This window comes from Scomber scombrus, chromosome 10, assembly GCF_963691925.1.
Source record: "Scomber scombrus chromosome 10, fScoSco1.1, whole genome shotgun sequence".
NCBI lineage: Eukaryota > Metazoa > Chordata > Actinopteri > Scombriformes > Scombridae > Scomber > Scomber scombrus.
Genome location: NC_084979.1, coordinates 14089584 through 14108984, shown reverse-complemented (window position 1 = coordinate 14108984; position 19401 = coordinate 14089584). Strand labels below are relative to the sequence as shown.

General features: G+C 43.1%; 1 protein-coding gene across 1 annotated transcript in view; it reads left to right on the top strand.

The window, feature by feature from the left end:
* The first annotated feature begins 2354 nt into the window (after positions 1-2354).
* Positions 2355-19401, top strand: part of rerea (arginine-glutamic acid dipeptide (RE) repeats a) — a 131690-nt gene continuing 114643 nt past the window's right edge. Inside the window, exon 1 of the mRNA XM_062426393.1 lies at positions 2355-2459. The gene's annotated coding sequence lies outside the window, so the exon portion shown is untranslated. The remainder of the gene's footprint in view (positions 2460-19401) is intronic.

The window sequence follows — 19401 nt, the reverse complement described above, 5'->3', positions numbered from 1 at the left end:
AGAGCTGTGTGATGTAATCTGAGTGTCACTGAGAGGCAGAAACATGAGCTCTGTGCTCTGAGACGCCATTTCTGTCCCCCTGGGTAAAAGAATCCAGAAGCTCGACAGGAACTCTTTGCTTGAGCCTTGCCAAGATAAATGGAGGTCTATTCACCAGTGGTATGGCACCACACAGGAAGGATTGCCAGCTGGGTCTGTGTCACACCAATTCACTTGGCCTGAGACCTGCCCCCATTGTTCAGCTGTCACTAAGGAGATGCAGTACAAATCACAGGTTCAAAAACACCAACAATCATAAATTAGTCTATAAACTCCCTATGACTTCAGCCGCTATGGATTTCATTAAGCAACAGAAAGTGAACTTTTTACAATTTGTTACACATGAAGTTAATATAGTGAGAGAGAATGTGGTGGAAGTGATTTGTAGGTTAATATTACAGTATGGATTATAGTCTGAAACACATGGGTTTCTTAAAATGTGCAATGTTTCATAACTTGTCTTTGAGACCAGTGCCATCTAGTGGTCAGAACCATGCAGTACACTTCATTGACATGGTTCTTATAGAAAAAGGCCCTGCTCTGTGAAAAGTGACCAAAAGGCCACCAAAACGTTTCCCCCCAAACACAATCGACACAGTTCACTTTATTGAGCTTCATCAAAACTTTAAGGCATGTTTTGTAAATTTACTGTAGACAATAGAAACATGTAGCACATGAAAGTAACATAAGTTTGACACCTAAAATCAGAGATAAACACAGCTCCTGGGGCTGAAATATGGTCTAATGAATGTACAAGATGAGTAAAAAGTTATAAATTATACAATTTTACCTAATTTACACAGTCTCTCTTTAATTTCAACACCAAAATAACCAATGTAATGTAAAAAAAATACCTACACACACACACACACACACACACACAAATATGGATGATGCACAAAGAATTGAAACATATGAAATATAAATATATATAAATTAGCCAGTTACAGAAACATAAACAAATCCCAGGAGAAGAGAAAAAAATCCTTTATTTAGATGAACAGTTAATTTAGGATTTGTTTGTATTGTTTGTATTGCTTCATTTTGTGTGTGTGTTTCTTTTCTTTACTTCCCCCCACATTTTAAACAAAAACAAAAACATATTAGTTTCATTCGATGCTGTTAACTAGTATCTAGTAGTTAGCCTGCTGTCCTGTACTGCATATCCAGTGCTGCAGTTCACTGAAATCACTGAGGGTTTCTGTTCTCTTCTATTTTTCCTGAGCTCTCTGACGGTCCAAATATAGAGCAGCAGTGTCACAAGTTTATAAAGAACATGATAAAGTGTTTCTACAAAAAAGACACCTTGAGGACTCTCACACCACCTCTCTTTCTCTCACACACACATTCAAATTGCTTTGCTTTATTGTGATGAATGACATAACAATATTGTCAAAGGATCAAGAGTCAATGAAACAAAATAACATTAACATTACATTAATATTAACATTATGAACAGAGCATGTGTGTGGGGTATGTAATCTGTCATAGGCTACTTTTGGGGACATCATATGGACATAGGACCATTTAATTGGGGACGGCTTGTCCAATTCCAAAAAAAGGAATAGGCAGGTAGTGGTTATGGTAAATCTCCAGGAAATTAATGTATGTATGTTTATGTAATGTCCTTAAAAGTTACTAAGATTCGGATAGTGTGTGTATGTGCGTGTGTGTCCCTCAGGTTGTGGTATGTTAATAAAGGTCTTTGAAATCTGAGATTTTAGTGTTGAACTTGTTAAATGTTCCTCATTTCATTCAACAATTTAGACAGTAAAACACACGCTCTCACGCTCTCTCTCTCTCTCTCTGTGTGTGTGTGTGTGTGTGTGTGTGTGTGTGTGAGTGTGTGTGTCCCTCAGGTTGTGGCATGTTAATAAAGCTCTTTGAAATCTGAAATTTTAGTGTTGAACATGTTACTAATTTCATTCAATATTTTAGACTGTAAAATACACTGCGTGCGTGCGTGTGTGTGTGTGTGTGTGTGTGTGTGTGTGTGTGTGTGTGTGTGTGTGTGTGTGTGTGTGTGTGTGTGTGTGTGTATGTTCCCAGTTTCGGCCAGTGGGTGACGATATTTTACCGGTTGAACTTTGAGAGCCCCCCAACTGTTCTCACCCCGAGATGAAGAAGGATGCTGTCATGCTGAGTGCCTCTCACACACACTAGTCTGAGCATCCCGGCAACGATTACTCCCTCTTTATCCTCAAGTTCATCATTTATGACAGCATTATATTCACCGTGGTCCGCTCCGTTATACGTTAGCGACACCAGAAAAGATATACAGGTGGCACTGCAGCTACTCTCTGTGGTGGCGACACTTGGCTAACTAACGTTGGCTAATTGGCCCTACTGCTGCTGCTATTGTTTGTTGTTGCAGTTTCTCATCAAACAAATCACAGATGTTGTAGATCAAGCTCTTCAAGGTAAGTGCTGTGAGCTGCAACCAGCCTTCTTCTATGCATTTGACGTTTACCAGTAAACGAGGAGGAAAATTGCAACAAAAAATATGAGGGAATAGTTTGTAAACGTTGGACTGTTAACGTCAACCAGTGCTTGCTAGCTATTTGGCTAATTTGCCTATTAGCATGAGCTAGCTGGTTAGCCAGTAGACTTGTTTGCCCCTTGCTGTCTCTGGTTAAAACATGAACCAACGCTAGCTGCTAGCGCCAGTGACTAGCACTGATTGGGAATGCCAGTTAGGAGCAGTGTAATGTCTGGAGATGAGCAGCTCGTTGACACCGGTTAGCACGGAGCACATGCAACATAAACAACATGACTTCATTTTTGTTTAAATGTTTTGTCATTTTTAACGTGCACATAACCCTGCAATATCTCACAGCAAGCGTGTTTCCATTAAGAATTACCCAGTGTGGTGCATGTGTTCCAGGGAGTAGTCTGAGCCCACTCGGCTATTGTCATTAGCTCATGGAAACGTTAGCTGCCAAGCTAACTTGGTGTCTTTGTGTGCTTGACTTCTGCTCTGTTATTATTACCTAGCCTACAGTTTGGAGTTATTTGCGAGGCTGGTTTTAAACAAAGCAAACATCAGATAACAGCACATTCATGTTGACTCTTCAAAACGATGTAGGGCTTGTAAAAGGTTCATGGGAGAAATTTGTCAACAAATAGTACAAGCAGAATTGGCATGAACACTTTTTTTCCTCCTCTGGAAGGCTGAGTAGTTCAAAACATTTCACCAGTAGTGACTACATTATATGCAAGGATAGTAACATTGGCTTTCCTTAGTGAAGTGGTTAGACCTTGCTAGAATTTATTGTGAGTTAAAAGTTTTTTTTAAATAGTAAGAGGAGTCACTGCCATTATTTGGCCACAGAAATCAAGTATAATCTGTCCTCTAAATGTGTTTTCTGGTCATTTTTCACATCTTCAACTTAAAAAGACACGTGTATTAAAAGATAGTGATTCATTTTGATTGAAAGTCCATGACTCACTCCTGAAATGTTCACTTTCTTGTGCCTTACAGGTTACACAGGCACACACAGTTGTGGACTTCACCATAACTAATGAATAAACACTCTGCTCAGTGATCAAAGGAGTGAGAAACATTTGTTTTGCTCCATAAGTGCCAACCTATTTTCAGTACAAGGAAAGAAGAATGTAATGTAGTGTTGACAACAAAGCCTGCATTTGCTGACTTGTCAAAGTGCCACAATATTCGACTGTGTATAGAGAAGTTTTTCATGAATTATCTGAGATCTTGGCAGCGTTGCATTGTAAAACATGGCTATGCTCGACACCACATTATGTTAAGTGATTGTAAAGTACCTAACAGGGACATGTTTCGGCACTTTAAAGTTTACAGTCAACTACACCACTAGTCTCGCTATCCAGTCATTGCCACCTGCTCAGGTCTCCTGAAAATGATCTGTGGAGAGAGAGTGAGAGAGAGATAGGTCAGTGAACTGAAAAACAAGGTTAATGTATACATGATTTAAGTCTTTAATGTCTGTTACACACTATAGTTTAGTAACAGAGGGTTAGGGAAGAAAACACACTTATACACCCACCACATAGTCATAGAAACATTTTTGAGGAATACTGCAGATTATTACTATTTTAGACAGTGAGTTGAATAATACAATTAAAATATTAACTCTGGTAATGTATATTTCTGTCTGTCTGGCAAACACACCTGTTAAACCACAACGTAATAAATGAGGCTTTAGATTTCACTGGACATACACTGTATCAAGTCGTTGCCCTTCTTTTGCACTTTTGAGCAACCTTTTTATCTCTGTACATCTCACATATGGCACGTCCGATGTTTTAGTGGCTTTTCCTGCTGCCAGTAGCTTAGTGGTTGTGATTTTAGATTTTCTTTAACCACCACTTAGACTGAAGCCTTCCTCAATAGGTTGCAGAGATCTGCCATTACAGGCTATATGTTGATTACTACTGTAGCACAGCTCTGAGAGAAAAGCACCTTAATGTTTGGTTTCTGGTTTTTACAGAAGTTGATTTCTTCAGGATTATTTCAGACATGGCTTAAAACAGAATATTTGTAGTACTCTTTTTTTTTTTTGTTGTTGCTGTTTTTTTAAAATTGCACCTATCTTTCCTTTTTTGTATAAATATGCAGAGTCCTTTTTAATCCACAGTGTGTGCGCTTAGTGCAGGGGGGGTCAGAGGAGGTCAGGGTGTTTTACAGTGTTTCAATTTGAATGGGATCTCAAGAGCAGCAGTGGATAAAATTACTTAGAGTCACATATCAAATGACACACCCTGTCCATCGAGTGTTAATCTAGCTGGGTGTCTGTGGTAGCAGCAGAGAAATGATAAGAGGAATGTAGTAAGTAACCCTGCTATTTTCCATTAATGACTAATGTGTTTTTGACTAACGGCGGTTCCCTGTGAGTAATACGTAGCCAGACAATGTTAAGGAAAATCCCTTCTCGCTGCATTCTGACACCTCTTTGTTGGATGATTTGTCAATACACGTGCTCGGGAATTCAATGTTGACACGCTGCGCTTAAATGGCATCTTGCTGTTTTTCACCCAGACGCCTCCGCCAGATCTTTCCCTCACCAAGAATTGTCATGAAAGATGATTCCCGAGCATAATGCCCGTCTCTAGTCTCTCAGCTGCTTCAGGCCGTGCACTCAGCCAATGTGTAGCAGTGCGAGGTGGTGCTATAACCTGTCATTGGTGTGGCTGGCTTGTATTTTCAGTGTGGCTATTGTGTTTCAAAAAAAGGTGGTGAGGCTGATTTAATGTTTTGTTGGAGATGGCTCAGCTCAGGGATTTCATATACAGTTTGAAATTCTGCTGGAAGCCTGGCAGGAGAGCTAGGTAAACAGCGAAATGTCTGCTTGCCAGAACCAGCACAGGAAATGATGTGTAATCAAGCATCTTTTAGACATTAAGTTTGTAATCAAAAAAGTGTGTTGCCTCAGATTTATATTCAAATCTCTCTATGCGTAGTGGACAACAAAGGAAGTAAGGGGATGAACTGATTTGAGCTTTTTCCTTTACAGTGCTTGATATCAATTTCGTTGCAAGATATCTGGCTGTTACATAGAAAATTAATGCTCTGAACAAAGGAGCAGTGTTTGCTCAAAGACCTCTTGATGGGCCATTCAAGTGCTGTATATTCATTAAAAATAACAATCTGTCAGCACTTACTGACAGCATGCACAACAAGCCAAGCTCTCTTTATTGTTCTCCGAAGATGTTTTTCAGTTCCCGTGCCAAGAGCTGGGTAATTGGCTGTAGCAAAGCCTTGCATGTGTTGTTTTAAGATATTGGACTGACACGCACAGGGCACACTGGCAGAAATGAGGCAAGCACCCCCACCTCCACCTCCTCCTCCTCCTCTCCTCCCTCCTTTCTTCTCCTCTTCCTCCTCCTGGCTTATACCAGAAAGTAAGAGGAGGCAAGACGCTGGATATGTTTTGTGTTTTTTGACAGCCTCCCTTCACCTCTCATAAGAGGAGATCCAAGCGAGCTGCATCATATCCCATCTTTGTTTGATTCAAGCCGAGCTCCGCAGCTCCACAGTTGTGCCGAGGAGATGGTATCGGCAAACGCCATCCGTGTTAACAATCGTGAGCTGTCTCGCTGCATACTGCTGGTGGCATTTGATGTACTAGATGTGATCAAATCTGCTTTCTGTGTGAGCTCAGCCTCAGTGAAGTCTGTGCCGTCTGTGTCTTATTGGGCTGACTTGGCATGGTTTCACATCTTTACTAATCAGACACATTGTGTTTTGTGTTGTTGACAGCCTCTCGGCAGGTCCTAGGTACGACCAAAGAAAGAAAAGTTTTCTCTGTTGCTTTGTTCAGTTTTGTACGCTGTTTTGAGACTGCAAAGTGCTGCAACTCACCCAATCTGTGTCTTCTGTGATTTATGTACATTAGCGATTGCACAGCAGAGTGTGTGGAAACTGGAAATGAAGGCTTGGCTCACATTTGTACAAACTGTGAAGCAACAGCAAATATTGGACAATGAACACATGAAGTAGTCGCAGTAGTAGCAGTAGGTCTTTCACATTGTTACATTTTTAATGCGTCTCACTAATTATCAGTTAAAATACGTCACAGCACGCAGATTATAGCCTATTTTTTCAGTATTTGGGTAAGATACGCTAATAATAGCATTTGGTCAATGACAGTGCCAAAGAACATAAATTGAAAGTCTTCAAAAATAACAGTCAGCCATTTGCCATCACAGTAAAAGAGGAAAATGAAATGGTGTAGGATCAGCTGGCTGGCCCCTGAGGAGAGGGAAAGAAAGGGGGGAGAGGGAAGAGGAGGAGGACGAGGAGTGCTTTGCCGCTGTGTGTGTCAGTGCTGATTAGGTAAGAGATTGCCTCATGTAATGACACTGCATGGTGCTAGTGGTGCAGAAACACAAACAATACATACCAGTGTTTTACTGCGCACACCCCCTGCAGCTGCCTGCCCCAAGATGTTTATATAGATGTATACACTCCACTTCGAATATCTCAGCGTCTTTAGATGATGCCCTTTCTCAACGACATACACATTTACTCCGTCCGGAAGCCAATAGCCTTTCTCTCTCTGTGTGTGCTCTTTTTCTTCTGTAGCGCAGATGAAAGATGGAGGTGATTAAAGGAAAGGAACACAATAGAGTCTGTGCAGTTTTCTGTCAGTGCTCATTGTTACTATTGACAGCAGTATTTTTCAGCACAAATGTATATTGTTATAAAGGCTACATAACCTGCTAAAGAGTGCGCTGTTAGCTGAGCAGACGCATGAGGAAACCTGTCATAGTCCTGTTTCCTTTTTTTTTAATGACAGTTCAGGTTTCCATTGACGCACTGGACCCATGATGAACGGCAGCGTTAACTGAGTTCTCACTCATTAGCTCGGCTAATAATAGACCTGCTTCAGGCTGAGCTACATGGTGTTGTATGTTAGACAAAATGTTACGAAAGTGTAAAATAATGTTTCCTGATGCAGCGATTAAAGCAAACAGTGTGTCTGTTATCATTATCAGAGAGCCGCCTTGATTAGCAAGTCTGAATAATGCAGTTGATTTAATTGATTGTTTTATAGAGAGATGTGTCAATAACAGCTGTCTATTGACCAGACAAACGTGTCATTGTCAGTCATTAAAGAGGCTGTAACTGCTCATTGTTTTTTTCTCTACAGTTTTTGTTTGGCACAACAGTTTGAGTTTCAACATAAATGTGACAAATCATACCTGTGTCTTTTTACAATGGGCCGGTTGTTCTCTGTAACCTCTGTGACTAACGCGGGTGTTGCGCTCATGTTGTGACTGTGCACATGAGGCACAGTTTGTTTGCAGAGCTGCCGAGCCCAGACCTGTGACTGATGTTTTAATGGACAGGGCACGCCAAGCCAGTGGTGAGCTCAGCGTTCATGCATCCATAAGGAAATGACCCCAGTGACATTGTGGCACTCTTCCCTTCTCCTGTTCACGAGGTGCCTCCGGTATACTGTGTCCTTGCTCACCCTTGAAGGTTAGGCACACCTATTGAGCCTGCTGAGCCTTCACTTTAGGTGCTGGGACTTACGGCTGGATCGACCAGGTTTATGGATGGACATCTTGTCTCTGTACCCCAGTTCCAGCAGCTGGCACAGAGAAAATGAGTTCTGAGGATTGGATTTAGATTTGCCACTGTAGCACTTCCACTCTGATACACTCTAGCTACCATCAGGGGAAGGCTGTCAGAGAGAGAGGGAGAGAGAGAGAGGGAAAGAGAAAACAGCGAAGCACAGCAGTGCTATCTAATAGATCAATTTGTAATAAATCTGTTGCCTCAAGCTGTTGTTGTTCGCTTCTACTCAGTAAAAGGTGTCTGCGTTTCTCAGGCAAGAAAATGCTTGTCAGGCTGGGCATACAGAGCTATCAGTGAACGAGACGCGCCTAAAGCACAGTAAATCATTTTCTCTGTGCTCAGTTTACATAGGTCGAACACATTGCTCTCTTATCAGCACATTCCACTGGTCAAAAAGGGGGGTTATAAACGATCGATAAGGCTCAGCTTTGAAATGAGGAAGTAACGCTCCCCTCACATTAAATTTCCCCATTATCCAGTATGAGCTATTAATCATGATGAAGTAGCTATTGATTAGACTATCAGCCAAGGTTGGTCAATTTATTTGCCAAGAGTCATTCCACAATATCAGGATCTGTTGAAGTGGCCGCTTCACGAAAAAAACGAGCTTCCGAGTTGGAATGGGCCTATTATTATGACAACAGTTTGATCTTTAAGGTAACAAAAGAAGGAGCCTCTGCGGGGGGACCACACAGGAACTCGCTGCTCCTCCTCCACTAGCAGCCATATGGACCGTGCTAATTGTGTTTTACGCCAACCATTTTTACCGACCCATTGGGGACTTGTGGAAGTGCTGTAGCTATAATGTCACCAGCAGTGGGCCGGCTCATGAAAGAAACATTAGCGAGCAAGATGAGAAGGCACTGCAAGTCAACACAATTATTGATTTTATTCAAATGAAATCTGCTCCTCTGGTCTGAATCTGTTGTTGGTTGCCTTTTTGTCTATTTTTGTTTTCCTCCACTCATCGGCGTTGTCTGAGACCAGCGTTCATCTCAGTCTAACACATGCTCTTTGTCAGCTGATGAAATCTAATTCGAGACACGGGGCCAGCGTGTAACTTATAGCTAATAAGAGGAGCTGTTCATGTAATCCCATATATCTTCAAAGACTTATTTTTTCTCCTATTAAATCATGTGATGATTTTTAAGTTTTCAGATACTGTTCATTCTGACCAGTACTACATTTAGGCAGCTGTAATTGCTCCACAGAGGAAATATCTCTCATCCGTTTTGTTTTGTGACAACACAAACGCTGATGTCTGAGTGTTGAATGTAAATGTGACATTCACAGTATTAGCAGCGCCCTTCAGGGCAAAGATTTCCTGTTAAGTGTTTGAATTGCTAAGTGTGACTGAGGCAAATCCGTGTATGTTTTAACGTGTTTATAATATGCAATCATGAAAAGGGCACATCTATGGAAATTAGATCCTGTGAAGGAGGAGCGTCGGGGTGTTGACGGTGGAGGGAGGGAGTAAAAGTGCCTGTGTGTGTGTGTGTTTCATTGTGTCCCCGCTAACAGTTTTCTTGTAATTATTGAAATTGATGTTTGCCGCGGAGCTGTAAATCTGCAAGATCTCCCGTTAATAAAGCTGCAGAGGCAGCCGTGCCGTTAGGCTGGGAAATAAAAGGCAATCAAGCCTCCAACAACCTGTCCCTCGCCCCAAAATGAAGCAGCAGAAATCCTAATTAACTGAGAGGATGAGCAGCTCTCTTACTACAGCGCTCGGCTATTCAGTGCTAGTGCTAGCTGCTATACTCTAATGAAGACGCTCTGCTAGCCGCCTGCAACCTTTCTCTCTCTCTCTCTCTCTCTCTCTCTCTCTCTTTTCCTTCCTTCCAGCCCTCTCTATCTAGCTTTGCCCGAGGTATTTTCTCCCCTTCAGCTCCTCTACCTTCTCTACCTCCTCCTCTTCCTTCCTTGTGTGTGAAGTAGTAGATGTGACCGTTGCACTGATGGAGTGAGAGGAGCTTTTGTTGCCTGGAGGTGTCTGGGAGTCCTGCACAGGAAATCGGTGAGCTAGATGATGGCCTCTCTGATGGTTATTGCTGCTTATGTAAAGTGCCGTTTGAAAGAGAGAGAGAGAGAGGGAGAGAGACAGCATTGATCTCCTCCCATTGATTTCATAGATCCTCTTTAAGATGACAATAAAGTTGTCCGCGTCATCTTCAAGTGCTCCTTTTCAAATCGGCGATGTGGCAAATTACTCCTGTCATCAGCCGCCCATATTCGCACAGCATTGTGCGATCATTTGTGGAGTTGAAAATCAGGTTAAATCTTGATTTTTGCACACTTGATATTTGTTAGTGCTCATGACATCGCAAGTCTTTGAACTTGACATTCAGTAGTACGTCGGTTATGTAATACTGCCAAAGCTATTACACATTTATAGGCCTGCAAAGTAGCTCTAATAGAAAATAAGATGCCTTGTGAGGTGAAAGCTGAGCTGTAAGCCACATCTTTGTTGTAGTGGAGGAGTGAGTGATGATTTATTGTTTGAAAGCTTCCCTCCAAGCCAGCTGCTTCTCACTATTTACCTGTAAACTTGTCCTCTGCTTTTGCTTTGTCTGCTGACGGCCACAGAGTTCTTTCTCTGTGTCCCCCCCCCCCCCCCATTGTTGTAGCAAGCAGCCCGAAAGCCCCCAGGGACGAACAGACAAATAGAAGACAGTGAGAGGTGAAGTGAGCCCCCCCTCCACCACCTCCCCTCCCACCATTCTCCCATCTATCTTTCTCCCTTGCGAGCACTCTGCCAGACAAGTTTCCAGGCACTCAAAAGCAGCAAATCGACTCACTGTAGGATTCACTGTCACTTAGTCGAGCTGGGGCATAGCAGCACACTAGGGGGCCAAATCCTCCTTCTCCTCCTCCTCCCGTTTCACCGCCATCTCAAATAAAGAAAATGCTATTTGGCGTGACATTGCAGAGGCCTGACTCTCTGTATAGATGAGCTTATTCCAGTCCAGCCCCCCCACAAAACCTCTTTTTTTTGCCTCTTCAGTTAATCATTAGCGGGGTCCTACTAATGACGACTTGATTAAGTGCTTGTCACATTTCAAATAATTCAAACTAGACGGCTCCAGTCAGCGCTGCTCTATCTCGATTCGCTGTGGTTAATTTTAAACAATGCGACTGGCAGGCGAGATTGGCCTGGCGCTGTTGCACGAATCTCTCATCAAGGTCGGGGATGTTTTTATTTGTGCACAGATTTAATGATGGTGATTGAGCTCTCAGAGTTTCAGTCTCATCCCTTTTTTAAAATTCTCGACACAAAGCAAAACAATCTGCTCGGCACGAAGCCAGCGCTAACCGCAAACACCAAATGTAAGTAGGAGAAAGTGGCGTCTGGCTTCGTACCACGCTCGAGCACGTGCACTCAGAGGCACGTAGACGCACAAGCTTTGGTGTAAAGAAAGCCAACGAGATTTTCGTGACAGCAGGAGTTTAGATTTCAGTCCTCAGCGCGACAGCTTTGTCACAGGGAAGAGATTCACCACCATCACCTCTGGTAGCCCTTAGAGGACAGCCCTCCTTGGAGATCCAGCATTCCTGCCTCTCTATCTAACACTCAGCTTCGTCCTCTAATCAACGACAGGCTTATGAAAATCTGTATAAAACAATGCACAATGCTGCTTTATTTCTTTTTTCCCTCTTCCCCTCTGCCTGACTCTTCCCCAGAGTTTTTTGTCTTGCCTGTGCAGCTGCTGCTGTGAAGAGGATGACAACAGGCAGAGAAAACTAAAAGGACACATCGTCTTTATCCCCCCCCCCAACCACTCACCCAACCCACACCTCTTTTATTTTTTCACTTCTCTCTCTATCACTCCACCTTGCTAACGCAGCTGCTTACATTACACAGGGCTCGTCCACCTTGTCTTTGCTGTCGCAGAGAGATAAAGACGATGAAAGTGAGAAATACGTGTGGCGTTCTCTGGGAATTTAGTGTGTGTGTGTGTGTGTGTGTGTGTGTGTGTGTGTGTGTGTGTGTGTGTGTGTGTGTGTGTGTGTGTGTGTGTGTGTGTGTGTGTGTGTGTGTGTGTGTGTGTGTGTGTGTGTGTGTGTGTGTGTGTGTGTGTGTGGGGGGGGGGTGGAGGTCATGAATATATATTTTTTCTTAGATTTCAGCGCATTTTGTTTGCAAGCTAATTGAGAGTAAGGGAGCTCATGTGGGTATAGGAATCGACAGGCGTGTTTTAATTGTTTGTGACACATGAAATGAGAAACAATAATGTGTGAATAGAGGGCCCAGGAGACTACAGTTTGGCCGGCCACTTAAAGGAGTGTCAGAGAGATGCATTACCACATCTCTGTCTCCCCTCTCTGCCCCTCTGTGCAATAAAGCACTCATGAGCATTTAGACAGCAGTGATTTCTCCTCTGTTCACCCCCTTGCCCTGTTTGTGATCCTGTGGACCTGCTGGTGGAAAACCTCCCAGACTTCCTGAATGAATCCCCCGACGCATGCATGCATGAATGTGCTTGCAGCCATGGTTCTCGGCAAATCTCTGCAGCACCACTCGATTTGACTTAGTAATGGGGCATTGATGAGTCAAAAAAAACATACAGCAAACCGCTACTGTGATGTTGTAAAGACAATGTCAGGTTTCTCAATGGCATTTGACACAACAGAGGAAAAAAAGAGAGGATGAGGATGCCTAAAGCCTGCTATTCTTACACGGGGGGAATGAGAAGTAAAGAGGTGAAGATGGGCTTCAGCACCCAGGCTTCACCTCGATTTATATTTTTACTCTACTGCACTGAAAAAGCTGCTTCTCTCCCCAGGACAGCAGATTATTTACATCTTTAGCAGAGCTCATTGCTCACAGAATATTGAGTTCAGTGTGGAGGACATAAAAGGTAGCCAAGCCAGGAGTAGTAGGGGAGATAAAAAGCAGGATCGCTTAAGCACTCTGTGTTATTTGAAGCACATTTCTACTGCTGTTGATGTAGCCACTAGTCTAGTAATTCATCTTGCCATTTTTTTTATCACTCAGCACACACCCACGCTCATGCACACACAGGGTCCCAAATTAACACCCGCCAAGTAGATAAATGCAGGTAGATTTTCAGTTTTGCAAGTAAATCTCAGAAGGCTATTTGCCACATTCAGGGGTAAATGTGTGTACCAAAATAGTCATGAAATAAAATGTCTGGCATGATTGCTTGGAGGAAAATGCTCATCTCTGTCCCTATACAGTGCTGACACACGCACCATATGTGTTTTTTTACGTGCCTCTAAACTGCCTGTGAAACTGTAGGAACACGCGAGGCGGTTTAAGGTGAAGGAGTGCAGCTACAGACCATCTCGAGCGCTCCCAGTTTCGCGGCGCTGTTTACCATTCGGGATATCGGCTACTGACATCGCAGCTCTCTGCTAAACTATCTGTGACACGAAAAGACAATTTCTTATATTGGCCAGTAAAAAATATGCTTGGCTGGTGCATTTTTTCTCCTCAAATACCTCTTGGTTCAAGTTAATTTTGGATACTTTGCACAGTAGTGCTGTCAATCCAATTTAATTCCCTATTAGTTTTAAATGCTAAAATTTAGCTTATTATTAATATTTAGTATTCACCTACTGTTATCTCAGGCTTATGTATCACCAATAGCGCTATCAGTATGGGGTTGTTATGTGTTCTGTCCACTAGAGCGCAACATTACCAATAAACGGGTGCTAGTGTTTTTTTGCTAAGTGATAATCAAACTTCGGCACAAAATGAAGAACGTTAACTAAAATATAAATATCAAATAAGCTTTCATCACACTGGATCACGTTGGATGTGAGATTGTGATTCATTCAGACTTAGAAAACTTTATTGTTCATCAAATGTGACAAAAGCATTTTATTTTCACATGCGGCCAAGACAAAAATAAGTCATAGAAAATTTTTAAAATACACATTTTACTAGTAATTTCATTTAATTTGATTAATATAATTTTTTTTAACCAAATGATACTCGTCTCCCAAAATTCGTTCCAATAGCTCTCTATACACACACACACACACACACACACACACACACACACACACACACACACACACACACACACACACACACACACACACACACACACACACACACACACACACACAGAGTAAGTAGTCACAGAACCAAATTCCCTTTGACAGCGAGGGTAGGCCCCTACTAATATAAAACAAGCGATTCAAAGATGAAATGCTCATCATTCTGCCGTTTCACCACACCATCCAGCATATGAGTGCTGCTGCTAACAAAAAGCAGGGGCTGCCTGTGCACAGCTCCCTCACAGGGGCATCTTGTCTGTGTTATCACTCCAGCTAGTGCAGCAATTAATATTAATGTGCTTTAAAGCACGCTCCAGCAGCCCACCTTCCCTCTCTCTCTTTTGCTTTGTGTGTGTCTGTGTGTTTGTGTGTTTGTGACTCAGGAGGAAGAGAGCAATAAACCCAGCGGGGGATAAGAATCTAGGCAGGATATGACAGTCCTCATGTCAGCCGCCTTAGAGCTGGAGGGATATGTGGATAAAGACAAGGGATGAAGGCGAATCCCAACCAGCCAGACAGGAAGGTAGTACAGAGTGTAGGTAGACTTGAAGCATCCACAGTGGCTGTGCTGGAGGCTGTGTGCAGCCTGTTTATTTAGTCATGTTGTAATAATGCTTGACCTTTTCTTTCAAGTCCACAGCCTGACCTTTAGCACCTTACTCCTCTGCAAGAGTGTGTGTGTGTGTGTGTGTGTGTGTGTGTGTGTGTGTGTGTGTGTGTGTGTGTGTGTGTGTGTGTGTGTGTGTGTGTGTGTGTGTGTGTGTGTGTGTGTGTGTGTGTGTGTGTGTGTGTGTGTGTGTGTGTGTGTGTGTGTGTGTGTGTGTGTGTGTGTGTGTGTCTTTCTCACACGCACACACACGCACATGCACATGCAGGGAGAGAAACGAGCACCTCCTTTGCAGGGAGCTTCATGGTCTGCCAACTCCAGGAGTGGATTGTTCCAAATTAGTATGCATTAGGTGGTTAGTGCAAAGCATTTAATTATGCGAGATGGCACTAAACTGTCTATGTTATGATTAGCCCAACACGTTACAACCTTAATCTCTTCATTTTTCCCCCCTCTTTCTTTTCCATGGGTGAGTAGGAGGTACAGAGTAGAGTGGGGAGAGGAGAGGAGGGGGGGAGGGTGATAGGCTGGTGAAGGGGGACGACGGGGGTCGGCTTAAGATATGCTCCCTATTAGATGTTACAAGTATCCCCCAGTATCTCTGCAGCCAATGTTTTCTCTCTAGAATGATTTTGATATTTTCTCATCTCCCCTCCTTCACTCTCCCCCCACTCTCCCCCTCCGTGTGCCCCCAGACACTTTGTCAGACGATATTGAATCAAGTCGCTTCCTTTTATGTGTATGTGCACGTCCCCGGCTCTCTGTTTTCACTGAGCCGCTTTTCATGGTAGGCAAGGCTTTTTAATCTTGGGCAGCAGCCAGCGGTGGCAGAAGCAGCCTGGGCAGAGTCAGAACGAGCCAGGCAGTCATCCAGCCATACAGCCAGGCAGTCATTCGCTGCAGTGGAGCCCCAGCAGCTCCCCGGAGAAGCCCATTATACAGGAGAGATATCAAACCATGAATCATTTACGCCAGTCCCTCCCCTCCCTTCTCCTACCCTCGCACGCAGCCCTGACGCCCGGCCGACCGCCTGCTTGCCGCTGTCTGCATCTTTAATGAATGATTATTGCGTTTCATAAACACAGGCTACAGTAATTAAAGTAATATTGATCCTTTCCATGTTGGCTCCAAGGTGGACTAAAATGGGTCTTTTTTTGCCCTCCACTTCACACAATATCTTTTTTTGTCACCGTGCTAGGTAGAAAATCCCTCTAGGAACAGCAGACAGTGATTTATACAGCCTGACAGTGTGATTTTTTTTCTCCTCTCCTGTTTAGGCATTTTAAGAATAGCTTTCATTCAGGGAAGAGGGTGATAATACAGTGGGGTGGGGTTTGTGGGTTGTTCTCATTGTGTGCAGTTCAGGTTTGTGTTGGAGTGTTTCCCTCTGTTGTTGTTTTGTGCTTTGAGTAAAAGGTGTAGGGACACGGGGGTTAATGTGCTGGAAAAGAGTGATTTAGGTCAATGGTCGTGTCTGCATCTGTCACTCTGACATGCCGGCGCTTTAGGAGGCTGTGCGGCGTTGAATAAAGGAGAGAGTGAGAGACACGTGAGGGGAGAGCTGGCTCTTTCAAATGGAAAACAAGGAAAACCTGACTTGACTGTGATTTGTGCTCTTAGCGACAGGCACAGTGTTACAAGCAGCCGTTTGATATAAACCTAATCAGTTTCACCTCTTTATTGAGGATCAAGACAGTTAACGCCTCTGCAAATAAGTGAACGTCTCCCTGCCTTCCTCCATCTGGTTTTTCCTTCTCTCCCATCCTCCTCGGCTCTGGCTGCTATCATTTCTCCTTCTCTCTCTCTGTCCTCTCTTCTCACTTTCACTACACTTCTCTCCTTCACTCTCTCTGTCGACATCTCTCCTGTGTTTCCTCATCCGCCCTCTCCCCCCTTTTTAATCAGGAGTGCACTTGAGTTTCTGTTTAAATATCACAATCACTGATGAGGAAAAAGTGCTGCCATCTCTGCAAGGGGATTAGAGAAGCCATTTTGTGTATCACTTATTAATGTGTCTATCTGGTCTCTGCGCTGTCTTCCAGTGAGCTACATGGCAAAACGATGAATCTGTTGGCAACACGCACATTTTTACAACCACAATTCAGTTCCACAATTTTCAGAGTCTAGCAGAAAAACAGTCTTGTAGTGATAAATGTCTACACACAATTAATTTATTTCCATTAATGATTTTTTCACAGGGTTATGTTTTGATAGTGTGTTTTGCGTGAAAATGACTCATGTTTGTTCACAGCTGTCATTTTTCCTTGCAAAGAAAATGCTAATAACATCGCCACAAAAACAATGTTGATAAACCTGTGAAAATCAGATTGATCCAGACATTAAAAGTCTGGGAGGACATCTTCCAACCAGCCTTTCTCTATGGCTTGTTCCTTTTGTTAGTGAGCCACATGGCTCTTTACAGGGCTTAGTCTAATCAGTGCTAAATATTCAGTGGTAGCCCATAGCCTAATCAGACAGAGCATAATCATTGTCAACCAATTGCATTCCTCTTGACCTCCCAGATGGAGGTAAACGGCACAGCCTCTCCACAGCGCCACCTCAATTACTGCAGCAGTAATAGTGATAAAGAAGACCACAGGCTCAAATGAAAATGGCTGATTGATGTGGACACACATGGCTCATAATTGGATTATAAGGAAGGATGTTAATGGTGTTAGGGGGCCATGGTGAAGCGGGTTTCTAAACACTGACCAGGTATTTAGTGATTTACCCTTCCTGCATACTTATCTAATGCAGTTGTGCATCTCAACAGAGTCCTTGGGGGCACTGAAAGCACAACCCTGTTGTTCCACCCTTGCTGCAGTGTCAGCGGGTGTGTGTGTGTATGTGTGTAAAAAATGCTCATGTGAGCTGCCAGTGACTGGCTCTCTCTTTTGCTAGTGACAGCTGTGGGGTCAGAACAAAAAGCTGTCTATAAGCAGCAGCCCAAATACACACACACACACACACACTGAACGAGTCAGTGGTAGAATTTGAGGAAACAGGACTTGTCTGTTGTCACTATATTGCCCATCAGGGCTGCAACTAAAGCTATTTTTCAGTTTTCATTCAACCATCAGTTATCTTTCATAGTTAAGCGTCTAGTCTTCCCTTCACAAACTATCACAGCTTAAAAATAATGTTTTGAAAAATTTTATTTTGTCAGATTGACGGTAAAAGAAAACAAATGTGTTCAATTTAAATTTCAGTGAAATGGAGAAAAGAAGCAACTGCTCACATTAGAGACGCTGTGACTGAAATGTTAAGTATTTTTATTTTATTAGTGAATTGTCAGTTGCGGCCAATTGTTCCAGCAGCTGCCTAGTCAGCGAGAGGCAGGAGGAGGAGTCTCAGTCATGTTGCTGGGGGGCAGTTCAGAACTCGCCTTGTTGTCAGAGTGCTCTTCATTTATTTCTGTTCATCCTAATGGAGAGCGTTAAGAGAGGGATGTAATTAATTGACCCTGGCAGCTCTGAGGAGCCGTCGTCAAGTCACGGAGCAGGTGCTGACTGGGCTGCCCACCGACTCTGAGACTGGTCCTCATCTTAGTCTGCATATCTCTGCCAATTCGATTAATCGATTAGTTGTCAACTATTAAATTAATTGCCAATTATTTTAATAATCAATTCATTGTTTGAATTCATTCTTTAAGGAAAACTCTGATTCCAGGTTCTCAAAGGTGAATATTTTCTGTTTTCTGTGACAGTGAACTGAATATATTTGGGTTGTGGATTGTTGGTCGTCATTTTGGACTTTGGGAAACAGTGACTGCCATTTCTCACCATTTTCTGACATTTAATTGATCAAATAACAATAAATTGATTTAATGAGAAAATAATCAGCAGATGAATCGAAAACACATAATCGTTATTTGCAGCCCTACATTCAACACTGGTCGGTCAGACGGCTCTTAGTAGGCACAATGATGCCGGATGCCTGAGCCTGCGTGAGCAGCATAATACCAGCCAATGCCTGAAGGAGCGCTCTCCCCTCAGCTGCTGCTTAGCCAAGCTCGGCCAGTGCAGAGCAGAGCTGAGTGCCTCCTTTTCTACTCTCACTCTGGTCTCCCTGGCAGTTTATTAAAGGGAATACTAGCTTTTTCCTCGCGCCCGGGCGTTTGATTTCGACAGCAGCAGAAGCTGTCACGGCTGATAAAAGGCAGCAGACCCGAGAATTACGGTGCACACAGCATCTGTATTTACTGCGTCATTCTCCCTGCCTCTGACAAGGGAGGAGGAGGAGAGGAGGAGAAAATGGAGGACAGGCTGCTGCATTCATGTGTCTTTACATTGACATGTCTCATCAGAGAGCGAGGGGTGGACAGACAGTCTACAGTGAAGCCATCAATCAGCCCCTTTTCAATGCACTTGTCCAGCACACTGTAATACTCACACATAAAGACTGACAAAGGACGGCATTATTGCTGCTGTTGACATATTTTTATAAACCTCTTTTTCAATTGGCCACATCAGACAGAGTAAAATAGTGGGCTGATTGTGGTGTGTGGGCTAAAAATGCCAAGAAAGCAGTTTTATTATTTTGACTGAGACAAAATGGATTGATTTAAGTGTAGCTTTGACGTTTGTCTTTCAAATTAGCAAGTGACAAATACGCATATATACAGGTCATTTAGATGCATTAATAATAAAAAAAAATATCACTTGCTTTG